Source organism: Ziziphus jujuba, chromosome 11 (assembly GCF_031755915.1).
Source record: "Ziziphus jujuba cultivar Dongzao chromosome 11, ASM3175591v1".
Lineage (NCBI taxonomy): Eukaryota > Viridiplantae > Streptophyta > Magnoliopsida > Rosales > Rhamnaceae > Ziziphus > Ziziphus jujuba.
In genome coordinates, this window is record NC_083389.1 from 24,727,256 (window position 1) to 24,741,257 (window position 14,002).

Below are 14,002 nucleotides of genomic sequence, written 5' to 3' on the forward strand. Positions count from 1 at the left end.
GTAGTTAACAAAATTACTAGTTAATTAAATTTACGTATTTAAGTAATTAAATTGGAATAGTAAGTGATGAAATCAAATGCCCTAGCATTCATAATTATTAAACTCACTCTTGATGTGTAAAATCAACTCGCAAGTGCACGAATCATTTTCAAATAGTAAAGTGAAAAAATAGGGTTGTTGTACCCAAGGGATTAAGAATTAAGTACCAAAGATAATTAAATTTTGATAATATTTGAACTAGCAATTAAGATGGCAATTGAAAATTAAATAAACTAAATTAAACAAAAACAAGAAATTAAAATTAGATCAATTTAAAGCAAGAGAGTGAGTTTAATAATTATGAATACTAGGGCATTTGATTTCACCACTAACTATTCCAATTTAATTACTTAAATATGAGAATTTAATTTACTAGTAATTTTGTTAACCATACTTAATCACAAAATTAATCAAAAGTAGTTTTCACTCACAATTGATAATATTCACATAACCTAATTTATTCATTCCGGCCTATAAATTAAATCATGCAAATTCATTAAGCATAATTAAGCAAATAATATGGCATGAGACATAAATATTTTCCAATCAATTATACATTTATGTAAATCATTGAAGATCTATAATATTATCTTTTTCCAAGCTCAAATATTATTAAAATCATTCATTCCTTCCGGCCTATGAAAGCATTAAGCATACCAATGATTTATTAATAAAACATATTACCAATTAAATAAAACTCAACATATATTAAAATAATTAAACATTCATAGTTAGGGCTACATCATAGCTCTAGCTATGAAATTAGTTCATGGAAAAAATATTTTCAACATCCATAATTATAAAGAAAAAAATAATAATGTTCACAATTAAAGAGAAAGAGAAGAGAATAAAAACTATTGAAGAAATCCTCCTCCAAAAGCTTTCCAAGTCATAGCCTTCTTCTCCAAGCAAGCCCACGTCTTTATGCCTCCTCCAAACTCTTCAATTGATCTTCTAAAACTCTAAAACTTTAAAACCCTAGAATCTTTAAGAAAACCTTAGAAACTCCCAAAATTTGGTTTGTTTCTATTTAAGCCTCCTAATAGTTCTTAAATAACTCTCTAAACTTGTTTATCTTCCTTCAATGTGGTGGGGGCTATATATATAGGACTTTGGAAACCTTTTTCTCTCTTTATTTTCAATGTGAGAGTCTTGGAAGATACATTTTTTAGGCCATCAAAAGGGTTAGATGAATTTCATGTGTAAAAAGGAAACTTGATATTATTTGCTCTCCAATACTTTCCTTTTCTCTAATTCCTCCTAAAAAAATAGTTAATTAGTCTAATTTATCCTTAATGAAGCATGTGATATGACATGTGCCTCATTAATGATAAATTAACCAATTATTGCCACTTGTTTTTATCTTGGCCCTTAAATTGCCTTGATTCCCTCTTTTGATCAATGATGAAGATTTAACTAGAATATTCTTTTTTATAAATTCCAAACTTTAAATGACGATACTTGTTTGCTCACACCTCAAAATTAAAAAATAATGTGATATTTGAAATCGTCAGATCGAGAGGATTCATATGACATCCACTTCCATCATGAAATTCCCGATAGAATCTTTATGGAATCTTTAAGGAATCTTTTCAATGCTTGATCCGTTCGAGCTCAATCTTGCTTCCCACCATAATTCGACCCAAGAAATCCATTTTTATGATTGTTTTCTTAAAATTCTTCCTTTTTCATCTTGATTAAGAAAAATACATAATTAAGTATCTTTCTATAACAAATTAACACAAACTAATAAATATTAAGCTACAAATATGGCATAAAATCATCAATATTTTAGACCTAATAAATACCCCCAAACTTAAGATTTGCTAGTCCCTAGCAAAGAAGAAGAATAAGAAAAATCAATCTTTTAAAGAATATAAGGTACTTTAATGGGTTGTCTCAAAGATTGTATAACATATGAATGTTCAAATGGTTTCAAAGTAATTATGTAACTTAGTACCTTATCTTCCATCCAACATATATGATACTTCCAATATGTGTGTGTGGAAATCAATCTATACATTTAATATCATGCATTTGAATAAATTTACAAGAATTAGAAATTGATAATAAAGTATGAACTACCATATGCTTGACTTAATTATCACTCTCCACTAATGTTGGCTATTGCACCACCTTGAATCATTAGGACTTCATGGTTTCTATTATTAAGTCGAATGGATATGGCTAAAGAAAGAAAAGGATAGGATATAATAAAACAAAGAAAGAAAGCCAAAAGTAAATATCAATGAATAAATTACTTATAAAATTTGTTTCTTTCTTAGAACTTCTTTTCTTCTTTTAACTTCAATTTCAATATCCTTTTTCTCCTTTTTATTGTATTATTTTCTTCAAATCACACATATTCTTTCTTTATTTCTTTTTTTTTTCTTTCTTTTCCACTAAACCCCCATACTTATTTTTCTTCTTATTGCACATTCAAACCTGCAATTTACACATGAATACATGCTAAAGCCAAATTCACCAAATACTTAACCTCTAAACTTCACTTTTTTTTTTTTCTTTTTTCAACACTCAAACAATCTCACAAGCATATATTCATATCAATTCAATTAAAGCTCTCTTTATAGTTTGTTTAAGGTAGGAAAAAGAAATTTAAGGCTCTAATACATCTTTATGCATCCTAAAAGCTCAAATAAGGTACTAGTGGAGAATAATGTTTTAGGTAGGCTTGAAAGGCTCAAACATAAACAAAGATGGCCTAAATCATATTCTTAGTCATGCATTTACCTAGGATTTCACCTTAGGCAATAATTAAGCAAGTTCTAGAGTTCAATTAATAATAAAGTACTCTAATTCATGCAAATCTTCTTTAAAACACAATCTAAATTATGCATTATTGATTATGTGCTCAAAATTAATTGAAAGTAACAACATGTGAATATAACTTCAAGTATTTAAGCATACACAAAAACAAATCCACTATCTAAAAACCAATTTACTTTCAATCATTGACTTATTAAAGTACTTAAGAAAACACCACAAAAACAATTTTTTTTTCAATGATAAAAATCAACCAAATAAAACAAAAACACACTAAAAGTAAATTTATTTATTTATTTATTTATTTTAAAACTTTTATGAAGGAAAGTAAAAACCAAAACTAACATGCATAAAAACTAATAAAAACACTTAAAAGGACAAGATTTAAAAGATGCAAAGCATGCTTTTCACCCCCAAACTTAAAATGAACAATGTCCTCATTGTGAAAAACATAAAATAAAGTAAAAGTAAACAAAAGGCAAAGAGTACTCCCCTTTGAAGACATGGAATGTTCCTTGCAATGTGAAAACTTAAGAAAAACCTACATGTTGCATTTTCCCTACACACCATGCGGCCAAAAAGAAGGGCATGTGCCCATACAATTTGATGTACTACAATGCATATTCAAGGTGGTTGTACTTAAAAGATCTAGCTTGAATATTAAAATTCTTAAAACCCATCTTTTGCTCTTTTATACCTAAACATCTTAAAACCTTCCAAAACCTCAAACAAAACACATCAAAACAACCTAAAAACAAGAAAACAAGCAAAAACAAGTAAAATAAGTAGATAAAAAAAATAGGTAAACAAAGAAACTTTGGTTGCCTCCTAAGAGTGCTTGTTTAAAGTCATTAGCTTGACTCCTCCCTTCAACTTAATTAAGATCATCCAAGTAGAGGCTAGTCTCAAGCACTCCACCTTCATAATATGGCTTCAACCACTGCCCATTCACCTTAAAACTTTCATGTCTCGATTTGGTGATTTCAATGGCTCCACTTGGAAAAATTGGTACAATCTCATATGGTCCACTCCATCTTGATCGTAATTTACCTGGAAACAATTTAAGTCTAGAGTTATAAAGAAGTACCTTTTGTCCAACATGAAAGTTCCTCTTTTTAATCATCTTGTCATGCCATCTCTTTGTCTTTTCTTTATAAATCTTTGCATTCTCAAAAGCATCCATCCTAAATTCTTCAAGTTCATCCAATTGCAATAGCCTATTCTTGCCCACAGCCTCTTGATCAAAATTGAGAAACTTGGTTGCCCAATATGCTTTATGCTCCAATTCTACAGGAAGATGACATTCCTTACCAAAAACCAATTTATACGGACAAGTACCAATAGGGGTTTTGTAGGCGGTCTGGTATGCCCGAAGTGCATCATCTAGCTTTAAGCTCCAATCCTTTCTTGAAGGATTGACCGCCTTCTCCAAAATCCTCTTTATTTCCCTGTTTGAAATATCTACTTACCCACTAGTTTGTGGGTGGTAAGGAGTAGCAATTTTATGTTTAACACCATATGTAGCAAGAATGGATTCAAATTGTTTGTTGTAAAAATGAGTGCCGCCATCCCTAATGATTGCTCGGGGTGTACCAAATCTAGTAAAAATGTATTTTTTAAAAATTTCACTACAACTGGTGCATCATTAGTAGGTAGTGCACTAGCTTCAACCCATTTAGAAACATAATCCACAGCAACTAAAATATATTTATTACCACAAGAAGAAGGAAAAGGACCCATGAAATCAATACCTCAAACATCAAACAATTCTACCTCAAGGATATTCTTCAAAGGCATCTCATTCTTCCTTAATATGTTCCCGGTTCTTTGGCACCTATCACACCCTTACAGATAAATATTACTATCTTTAAACATAGACGGCCAATAAAATCCAAAATTTAAAATTTTTGCTATTGTTTTTCTAGTCCCAAGATGCCTCCCATATTCACTAGAATGACAACTTTTAATAATGGGCATTATCTCTTCTCTAGGAACACACTTCCTAATTATACCATCGGCACACTTCTTAAAAAGATAAGAAGGGTCATCCCAAAAATAATACCTAATTTCCTTAAGAAACGTATGCTTTTCATATGGTTTTTCCAAACTAGGTGGCATAACATTAGTAACCAAATAATTAACAATGTCAGCATACCAAGGTACATCGAACACACCATCAACCCTAAACATTCTTTCATCCGGAAAACACTCTTCTATGTCTCTTTCTTCTTTTTCCTCACTCAATTCCAACCTAGACAAGTGATCAGCTACTAGGTTTTCTACTCCTTTTTTATTCAAAATTTCTAAATCAAACTCTTGAAGTAACAAAACCCATCTAATTAACCTAGGTTTAGACTCTTTCTTACTCATGAGGTACTTAATTGCACTATGATCGGTATAGACAATGGTCTTAGAACCTAACAAATATGCTTTAAACTTATCAAAAGCAAAGACAATGGCAAGCATCTCTTTCTTAGGAGTAGCATAATTAAGTTAAGCATCATTCAAAGTTCTTGAAGCATAATAAATAACATGCAATTTTTTATCTTTCTTTTGTCCCAAATCAGCTCCTATAGCATAATCACTAGCATCACACATAATTTCAAAACGTAGATTCCAATAAGGAGCACATATAATAGGATCACATATTAATTTTTCTTTCAAAAGATAAAAAGCATGCATGCATTCATCATAAAAAACAAAGGGAACATCTTTATTCAACAAGTTACAAAGAGGTTTAGTTATCTTGGAAAAATCCTTAATAAATTTCCTATAAAAGCCCGCATGCGCAAGAAAAATCCTAATACCTTTTATTGAAGTCGGTGGAGGCAATTTCTCTATAACTTCTATTTTAGCTTTATCTACCTCAATTCCCCTTTTAGAAGCCTTGTGACCTAAAACTATGCCCTCTTGAACCATAAAGTGACATTTTTCCCAATTAAGCACAAGATTAGTTTCTTTACACCTTAAAAGAACCCTAGATAAATTTTTCAGGCAAGAAGTAAAAGAATCACCAAATACACTAAAATCATCCATAAAAATTTCAATGATATCTTCTACCATATCCGAAAAGATGGACATCATACACCTTTGAAAGGTTGCAGGTGCATTGCATAAACCAAAAGGCATCCTTCTATAGGCAAAAGTTCCATAAGGACAAGTAAAAGTAGTCTTTTCTTGATCATCAGGGCAATAGCTATTTGATTGTAACCGCTATAACCATCTAGAAAACAATAATATTCCTTACCAGCTAACCTTTCTAACATTTGATTAATGAATGGTAAAGGAAAATGGTCTTTTCTTGTGGCCTTATTAAGCTTCCTGTAATCAATACATACTCTCCACCCAGTAACTAACCTAATAGGTATATAAGCTCACTCTTATCATTCTTTTGCATAGTCATCCCACCTTTCTTAGGAACTGCTTGAATAGGACTTACACAATTACTATCCGAAATAGGATAGACAATCCCGGCATCTAAAAGCTTTAAAATCTCGCCACGAACCACTTCCTTAATATTAGGATTAAGCCTCCTTTGATGTTCTACAGTCGGTTTATGGTCTTCCTCCATAAGTATTTTGTGCATACAAATAGAGGGGCTAATACCCTTAATATCAACTATAGTCCAACCTAGTGTAGTTTTATATTCCCTTAAGACTTCTAAAAGTTTGGCTTCTTGGTCCTCACTAAGGGCAGATAAAATTATTACCAAAAGGGTATTATTAAATCCTAGAAAAGCATATTTTAAATGACTAGGTAGTGGCTTCAAATCAATTATAGGTGGGTCCTCCACACTTGGCATCTTTGTAGGTCCACTCTCACCTAAGTCCTCAAACTTTCTAACATAATCTACCTCACAGTGGGTGGCTATATCTATGATGTTACACTCTTGTTTTTCTTCTTCTTCACATGGTCTAAATAACTCACCCAATCCTAAGGGATCTAAATTACTTTCCTTTGCCATATCATTTACCAATTCATTACATGCATCAACAAGAAAGTAGGAAGAAATTTCATCAAGATTAGGAAATCTAACAACATTAGGGATTTGAAAACTTGCCTCCTCATTGAGTACTCTAAGGGTTACTTGCCTTCGTTGAACATCAATGAGGGCACACTTGGCTGCAAGAAATGGTCTTCCAAGAATGATTGGAATGTTGTCATCTTCCTCCATATTAAGTATCACAAAATCTGCAGGGAATATGAACTTGTTTACTTTTACAAGTACATCCTCCAATATTTCCCTTAGCCTTTTGATGCTTCAATCGGCCATTTGAAGAGTCACTGTGGTAGGCTTCACATCTCCCACTCCAAGCTTCCTGTAAATGCTATATGGCATCAAATTAATACTAGCATCTAAATCATAAAGAGCCATAAAATTATAATGTCCAATGTTACATGGGATATCAAAGCTTCCCGGATCTTTTAACTTGGGTGGAATCCTATGGTGTAACCTAGCACTACTCTCCTCACTCAAAGCTACTAACTCATAATTCTCCCACCTCCTCTTGTTTGACAATATCTCCTTCAAAAACTTAACATAGGAAGGCATTTGTTTTAAGGCATCTATGAAAGGGATAAATACATGCAATTTCTTAAATAAATCAAGAAAATTTTTAAATTGATTATCTAACTTTGCATTCCTAAAGCTAGATGGGAAAGGTGGAGGTGGGGTCTTCTTGTAGGCTTGATTCTTCTCCTCATCTTTGTCGTGCTTGTCAATAGGTTTGCTTAGGTAAGGTGCTGGCTCAACTTTTTGTGATTTAATTGGTGAGCCCTCGGCCTCTCTTGCATGTGGTGGTATGTACTTTGTTGGTGGAGACTTCATGGCATCACTTGAACCTTCATCTTTTCTCCTATCAGCCTCATTATGCTCCACATTTGATTTTGAGTTGTCATGTGTGGCCAAGTCTAATGTTGAGTCTATGGGGCTCTCCTCATCTTCATCATCAAGAATCATCATCCCTTCATCACTTTCTTTAGGCTCGCCAACTTGCTTTCCACTTCTTAATGTAATGGCTTGAACCTGCTCCTTTAGGTTCTTCTCCGTTTGGCTTGGCAAAGTTCCTTGACTTCTTTGGAATTGAGTTGCTAATTGGCCTATTTGGTTTTCCAAGCTTTTGATTGTAGCCATTTGGTTGTTGAACATTTGACTATGGTTTGTCAATTGTTGCTCAGTTTTCTACATGAAATAATTAGTATTATTAGATAACTCTTTCAAGGATTGTTCAAGTGAAGAAAATTGAGTTTGAACTTGAGAAGAATTTTGATGTTCAAGTGGCGGCTTTTGGTAGAATGGAGATTGGAATTGTTGTCTTTGAAACCCTCCGCTTTGTCCTTGATTAGATCCTTACTATTGTTGTTAGACCATGAAAAATTTGGGTGGTTTCTCCATCCTGATTATATGTGTTAGAATATGGATTATTTTGTTGCTTTTGAAAGTTCCCTACAAAATTAACATCATCAGAAGCAAAGGGATTTCCAACTTGACAATCCACACTATTATGATCATGAGCACCACATAAATCACAAAATAAAAAATTATTAGTAGATTTGATAGAATTCACCCCTATTTGACCAAATTGAGTGTTCAAGGTCTTCATGAATTGGTTTGCAAGTTGAGCCCCTAAGTTGTTAATATCAACGTCTTCCACGGCCTTTACTGGACTTCTTCCATTTAGTCTCCTCTCACTTGGATATTGGTAGTTATTATGGGCCATTTCTTCAATTAATTCAAATGCTTTTGATTGCCTCTTCTTCATTAAAGAACCTCCTACAGCTGCATCTACCAATTGTTTGTTACCATAATCTAGACCATTATAGAAAATCTGTACCTGTATCTATGTTGGAAATCCATGGTGTGGGCATCTTCTTAATAGTTCCTTGAAGTGCTCCCATGCATCATACAAAGTCTCTTGGTCCCATTGACAAAAATTATTTATATCACTTTTCAATTTTGCGGTCTTTGATGGAGGAAAAAATTTGTCTAGGAATTTTGCCTCCATAGCATCCCATGTAGTGATAGTACCTACAGGTAAAGAATTTAACCACACTTTTGCCTTGTCTCTAAGAGACCAAGGAAAAAGTCTTAATCGAAAAGCATCATCAGAAACACCATTTTGTTTAGACATATCACACAATTGAAGAAAACTAGAAATATGCATGTTAGGATCTTCATGAGGCAAACCACAAAATTGAACATTATTAAGCAAAGAAGTAGTAGATGCTTTGTTAGGTCTAAAATATTGATGATTTAATGCCATATTTATAGCTTAATATTTGTTAGTTTGTGTTAATTTGTTATGGAAAGATACTTAATTATGTATTTTTCTTAAACTAGGTAAAAGAGGAAGAATTTTAAGAAAACAACCATAAAGATGGATTCCTTGGGTCGAATTATGGTGGGAAGCAAGATTTGAGCTCGAACAGACTAAGCATTAAAAAGATTTCAAAAAGATACCTTGAAGATTCCATAAAGATTCTATCGAGAATTTCATGGTAGAAGTGGATGTCATATGAATCCTCTCGATCTAACGATTTCAAATGTCTCGTTATTTTTGGATTTCGAGGTGCGAGCAAAGAGTTATCATCATTTAAAGTTTAGAATTTATAAAAAATAATATTCTAGACAAATCTCCACCATTGGTTAAAAGAAGGAATCAAGGCAATTTGAGGACCAAGATAAAAACAAGTGGCAATAATTGGTTAATTTATCATTAATGAGGCACATGTCATGTCACATACTTCATTAAGGGTAAATTAGACTAATTAACTATTTTTTTTAGGAGGAATTAGATAAAAGGAAAGTAGTAGAGAGCAAGTAATATACAGTTTCCTTTTTACACATGAAATTCGTCCAACCCTTTTCATGGCCTAAAAAAGGTATCTTCCAAGACTCCCACATTGAAAATAAAGAGAGAAAAAGATTCCCAAGGTCCTATATATATAGCCCCCACCACATTGAAGGAAGATATACAAGTTTAGAGAGTTATTTAAGAGCTTTTAGGAGGCTTAAATATAAACAAACCAAATTTTGAGAGTTTCTAAGATTTTCTTAAGGGTTCTAGGGTTTTAAAGTTTTAGAGTTTAGAAGATCAATTGGAGAGCTTGGAGGAGGCAGAGAGATGTGGGCTTGCTTGGAGAAGAAGGCTACGACTTTGAGAGCTCTTGGAGGAGAATTTCTTCAATAGTTTTTATTCCCTTTTCCTTTCCTTTCTCTTTAATTGTGAATCTTATTATTTTTAATAATTATGGATGTTGAAATTATTTTTACCATGAACTAATTTTCATAGCTAGGGCTATGATGTAGCCCTAACTATGAAGGTTTAATTATTTTAATATATGTTGAGTTTTATTTAATTAGTAATATGTTTTGTTAATAAATCATTGGTATACTTAATGCTTTCATAGGTCGGAAGGAATGAATGATTTTAATAATATTTGAGCTTGGAAAAGGATAATATTATGGATCTCCAATGATTTACATGAATGCATAATTGATTGGAAAATAGTTATGTCTCATGCCATATTATTTGCTTAATCTATGCTTGATGAATTTGCATGATTTAATTTATAGGCCGGAAGGAATAAATTAGGTTATGTGAATATTATCAATTGTGAGTGGAAACTACTTTTGATTAATTTTGTGATTAAGTGTGGTTAACAAAATTACTAGTTAATTAAATTCACATATTTAATTAATTAAATTGGAATAGCTAGTGGTGAAATCAAATGCCCTAGTATTCATAATTATTCTCTCTCTTACTTGAAATTGATCTAATTTTAATTGATTGCTTTTGTTTAATTTAGTTTATTTAGTTTTCAATTGGAATCTTAAATTTTAGTTCAAATATTATCAAAACCTAATTATCTTTGGTACTTAATACTTAATCCCTTGGGTACGACAACCCTATTTTTCCACTTTATTACTTGAAAACGATTCGTGCACTTGCGAGTTGATTTTACACATCAAGTTTTTGGTGCCGTTGCCGGGGATTAAGGCATTAATATTAATTCGGATTGGGTTTAGTAGTATTTTGAACATTGTTTTCTTATTTTAAATTTTTATATTTGTTTCTTAATTTTGGTTTTAGTGTTGCATGCTAGGGTTTTAATTTTTTGCTTGTTTGGCCAACTTGCTTTGAGTTTTTAATACTTATTTTGTGGTACTTGAAGCCAAAATTGTATTTTTAATTTATTGGTGTCTAGGTTAAAAGTTATGCATACTTGGGGGTTTTTCTTATTTTCAACTTTTGTTAATCTTTGTTATTTTCAATTTTAGTTTGTATATTAGGGTTTAATTTTAATTGTTTGCTTATAAAACTTGCAATTAATTTGAACCTTTGTTTTGTTAGTGTTTTCTTTTTAGGAAAATCATGGAATATCAAGCTTATGGTCATCAACCTTATTGGGATTATGGGGAGCCAACTAGTTCTCCAAGTGATAATTTTGTCAAGTGATGTGTAAAATCAACTCGCAAGTGCACGAATCGTTTTCAAGTAATAAAGTGGAAAAATAGGGTTGTCATACTCAAGAGATTAAGTATTAAGTACCAAAGATAATTAGGTTTTGATAATATTTGAACGAAAATTTAAAATGGTAATTGAAAACTAAATAAACTAAATTAAACAAAAGCAATCAATTAAAATTAGATCAATTTCAAGTAAGAGAGAGAATTGAATAATTATGAATACTAGGACATTTGATTTCACCACTACGTATTCCAATTTAATTACTTAAATATGTGAATTTAATTAACTAGTAATTTTGTTAACCACACTTAATCACAAAATTAATCAAAAGTAGTTTCCACTCACAATTGATAATATTCACATAACCTAATTTATTCATTCCGGCCTATAAATTAAATCATGCAAATTCATCAAGCATAGATTAAGCAAATAATATGGCATGAGACATAACTATTTTCCAATCAATTATGCATTCATGTAAATCATTGGAGATCCATAATATTATCCTTTTCCAAGCTCAAATATTATTAAAATCATTCATTCCTTCCGGCCTATGAAAGCATTAAGTATACCAATGATTTATTAACAAAACATATTACTAATTAAATAAAACTCAACATATATTAAAATAATTAAACCTTCATAGTTAGGGCTACATCATAGCCCTAGCTATGAAAATTAGTTCATGGTAAAAATAATTTCAACATCCATAATTATTAAAAATAATAAGATTCACAATTAAAGAGAAAGGAAAAGAGAATAAAAACTATTGAAGAAATTCTCCTCCAAGAGCTCTCAAAGTCGTAGCCTTCTTCTCCAAGCAAGCCCACGTCTCTCTGCCTCCTCCAAGCTCTCCAATTGATTTTCTAAAACTCTAAAACTTTAAAACCCTAGAACCCTTAAGAGAATCTTAGAAACTCCCAAAATTTGGTTTGTTTCTATTTAAGCCTCCTAAAAGCTCTTAAATAACTCTCTAAACTTGTATATCTTCCTTCAATGTGGTGGGGGCTATATATATATAGGACCTTGGGAATCTTTTTCTCTCTTTATTTTCAATGTGGGAGTCTTGGAAGATACATTTTTTAGGCCATGAAAAGGGTTGGACGAATTTCATGTGTAAAAAGGAAACTGTATATTACTTGCTCTCTACTACTTTCCTTTTATCTAATTCCTTCTAAAAAAATAGTTAATTAGTCTAATTTATCCTTAATGAAGCATGTGACATGACATGTGCCTCATTAATGATAAATTAACCAATTATTGCCACTCGTTTTTATCTTGGCCCTCAAATTGCCTTGATTCCCTCTTTTGATCAATGGTGGAGATTTAACTAGAATATTATTTTTTATAAATTGTAAACTTTAAATGATGATAACTCTTTGCTCGTACCTCGAAATCCAAAAATAACGAGACATTTGAAATCCTCAGATCTTGATGATTCATATGACATCCACTTCCATCACGAAATTCCCGATAGAATCTTTATGGAATCTTTAAGGTATCTTTTTGGAATCTTTTTAATGCTTAGTCCGTTCGAGCTCAAATCTTGCTTCCCACCATAATTCGACCCAAGGAATCCATTTTTATGGTTGTTTTCTTAAAATTCTTCCTCTTTCACCTAGATTAAGAAAAATACATAATTAAGTATCTTTCCATAACAAAGTAACATAAACTAACAAATATCAAGCTATAAATATGGCATAAAATCATCAATATTTTAGGCCTAACATCAAGTTACAAAAGAATCTTGCAATCATGTCTAAACTCGTTGCAAATTTTAGAGTTCAATCTGTATCTTGTGAATGGTGTGGAGTAAATCACTTAAGTGAAAATTGTCAAGTGGGGAATCCTTTTGCTCTAGAAGACTCAATAGAAGACTTATCAAGACAATATAATCAAGTTGCAAATTTTGGGGTTCAAGCTATAACATGTCAATGGTGTGGAGGCAATCATTTAAGTGAACATTGTCAAGGGGAAATCCTTTTGCTCCGCAAAGTTATTCAAGGTATGACAATTCAGATCTTTCAAGTTATCGAGTGAGCACATCTTTGATCGAGTGTATGGAAAGGCATAGGGAAACATTTTCTAAATGTTATGAAGCGATTGGAAAGTTGCAAAATCAATATTCTCCAAGTACAAACTTTCAAGTTCAATTGGAGCAATCAATGACAACTTTTTCACAAGGATCCCAAGAAGACTTGGAAACTAACATAGAGATTATGTGTAATAAGCAAGTTGATGAATTTGAATTCGTTCAAGAGCCATATAATGATGACAAAGGATTTGAGGAACATGAAGAGGTGTCTATAAGGAGTGAAATGCAACAAGAATCTTCAATTTTGGATAATTTTAATGAGGTACGCACACGTGACCAAGATTGCCCACCAGAAGAAGTTTCCCAACGCACTATCACTAGTTCATGGGAATTTTCTAATTTCCTTCAAATTCATTGCAAAAAGGGCTTAAGGATCATGAAGAGGATAAGTCAAGGAATCAATCAAGCCAAAAGTTGGCCAAATCCGATGAGTATAAAGCTATGGCCGCATTTCAAGAAGATTGCTTACCAACAGAGACTAAATCTCAAATTTTCAAGCCAAATATTGAATTTTCAAGAGCCCAAGATGTATATCCATGCTCCAAAAATGCAATTGAGGTTGAATGCATCCCAAAAGGAGACAAACAAAGCATTTTTGGACCTAAAAGAATCC

At 32.0% G+C, this 14,002-nt stretch overlaps 1 non-coding gene across 1 annotated transcript; it reads left to right on the top strand.

Annotated features, from left to right (window-relative positions):
• Nucleotides 1–8,673: 8,673 nt before the first annotated feature.
• Nucleotides 8,674–8,780, top strand: LOC125423134 (small nucleolar RNA R71). Its single transcript, XR_007241796.2, has one exon. It is a non-coding gene; the product is annotated as a small nucleolar RNA R71 (small nucleolar RNA).
• Nucleotides 8,781–14,002: the final 5,222 nt, after the last annotated feature.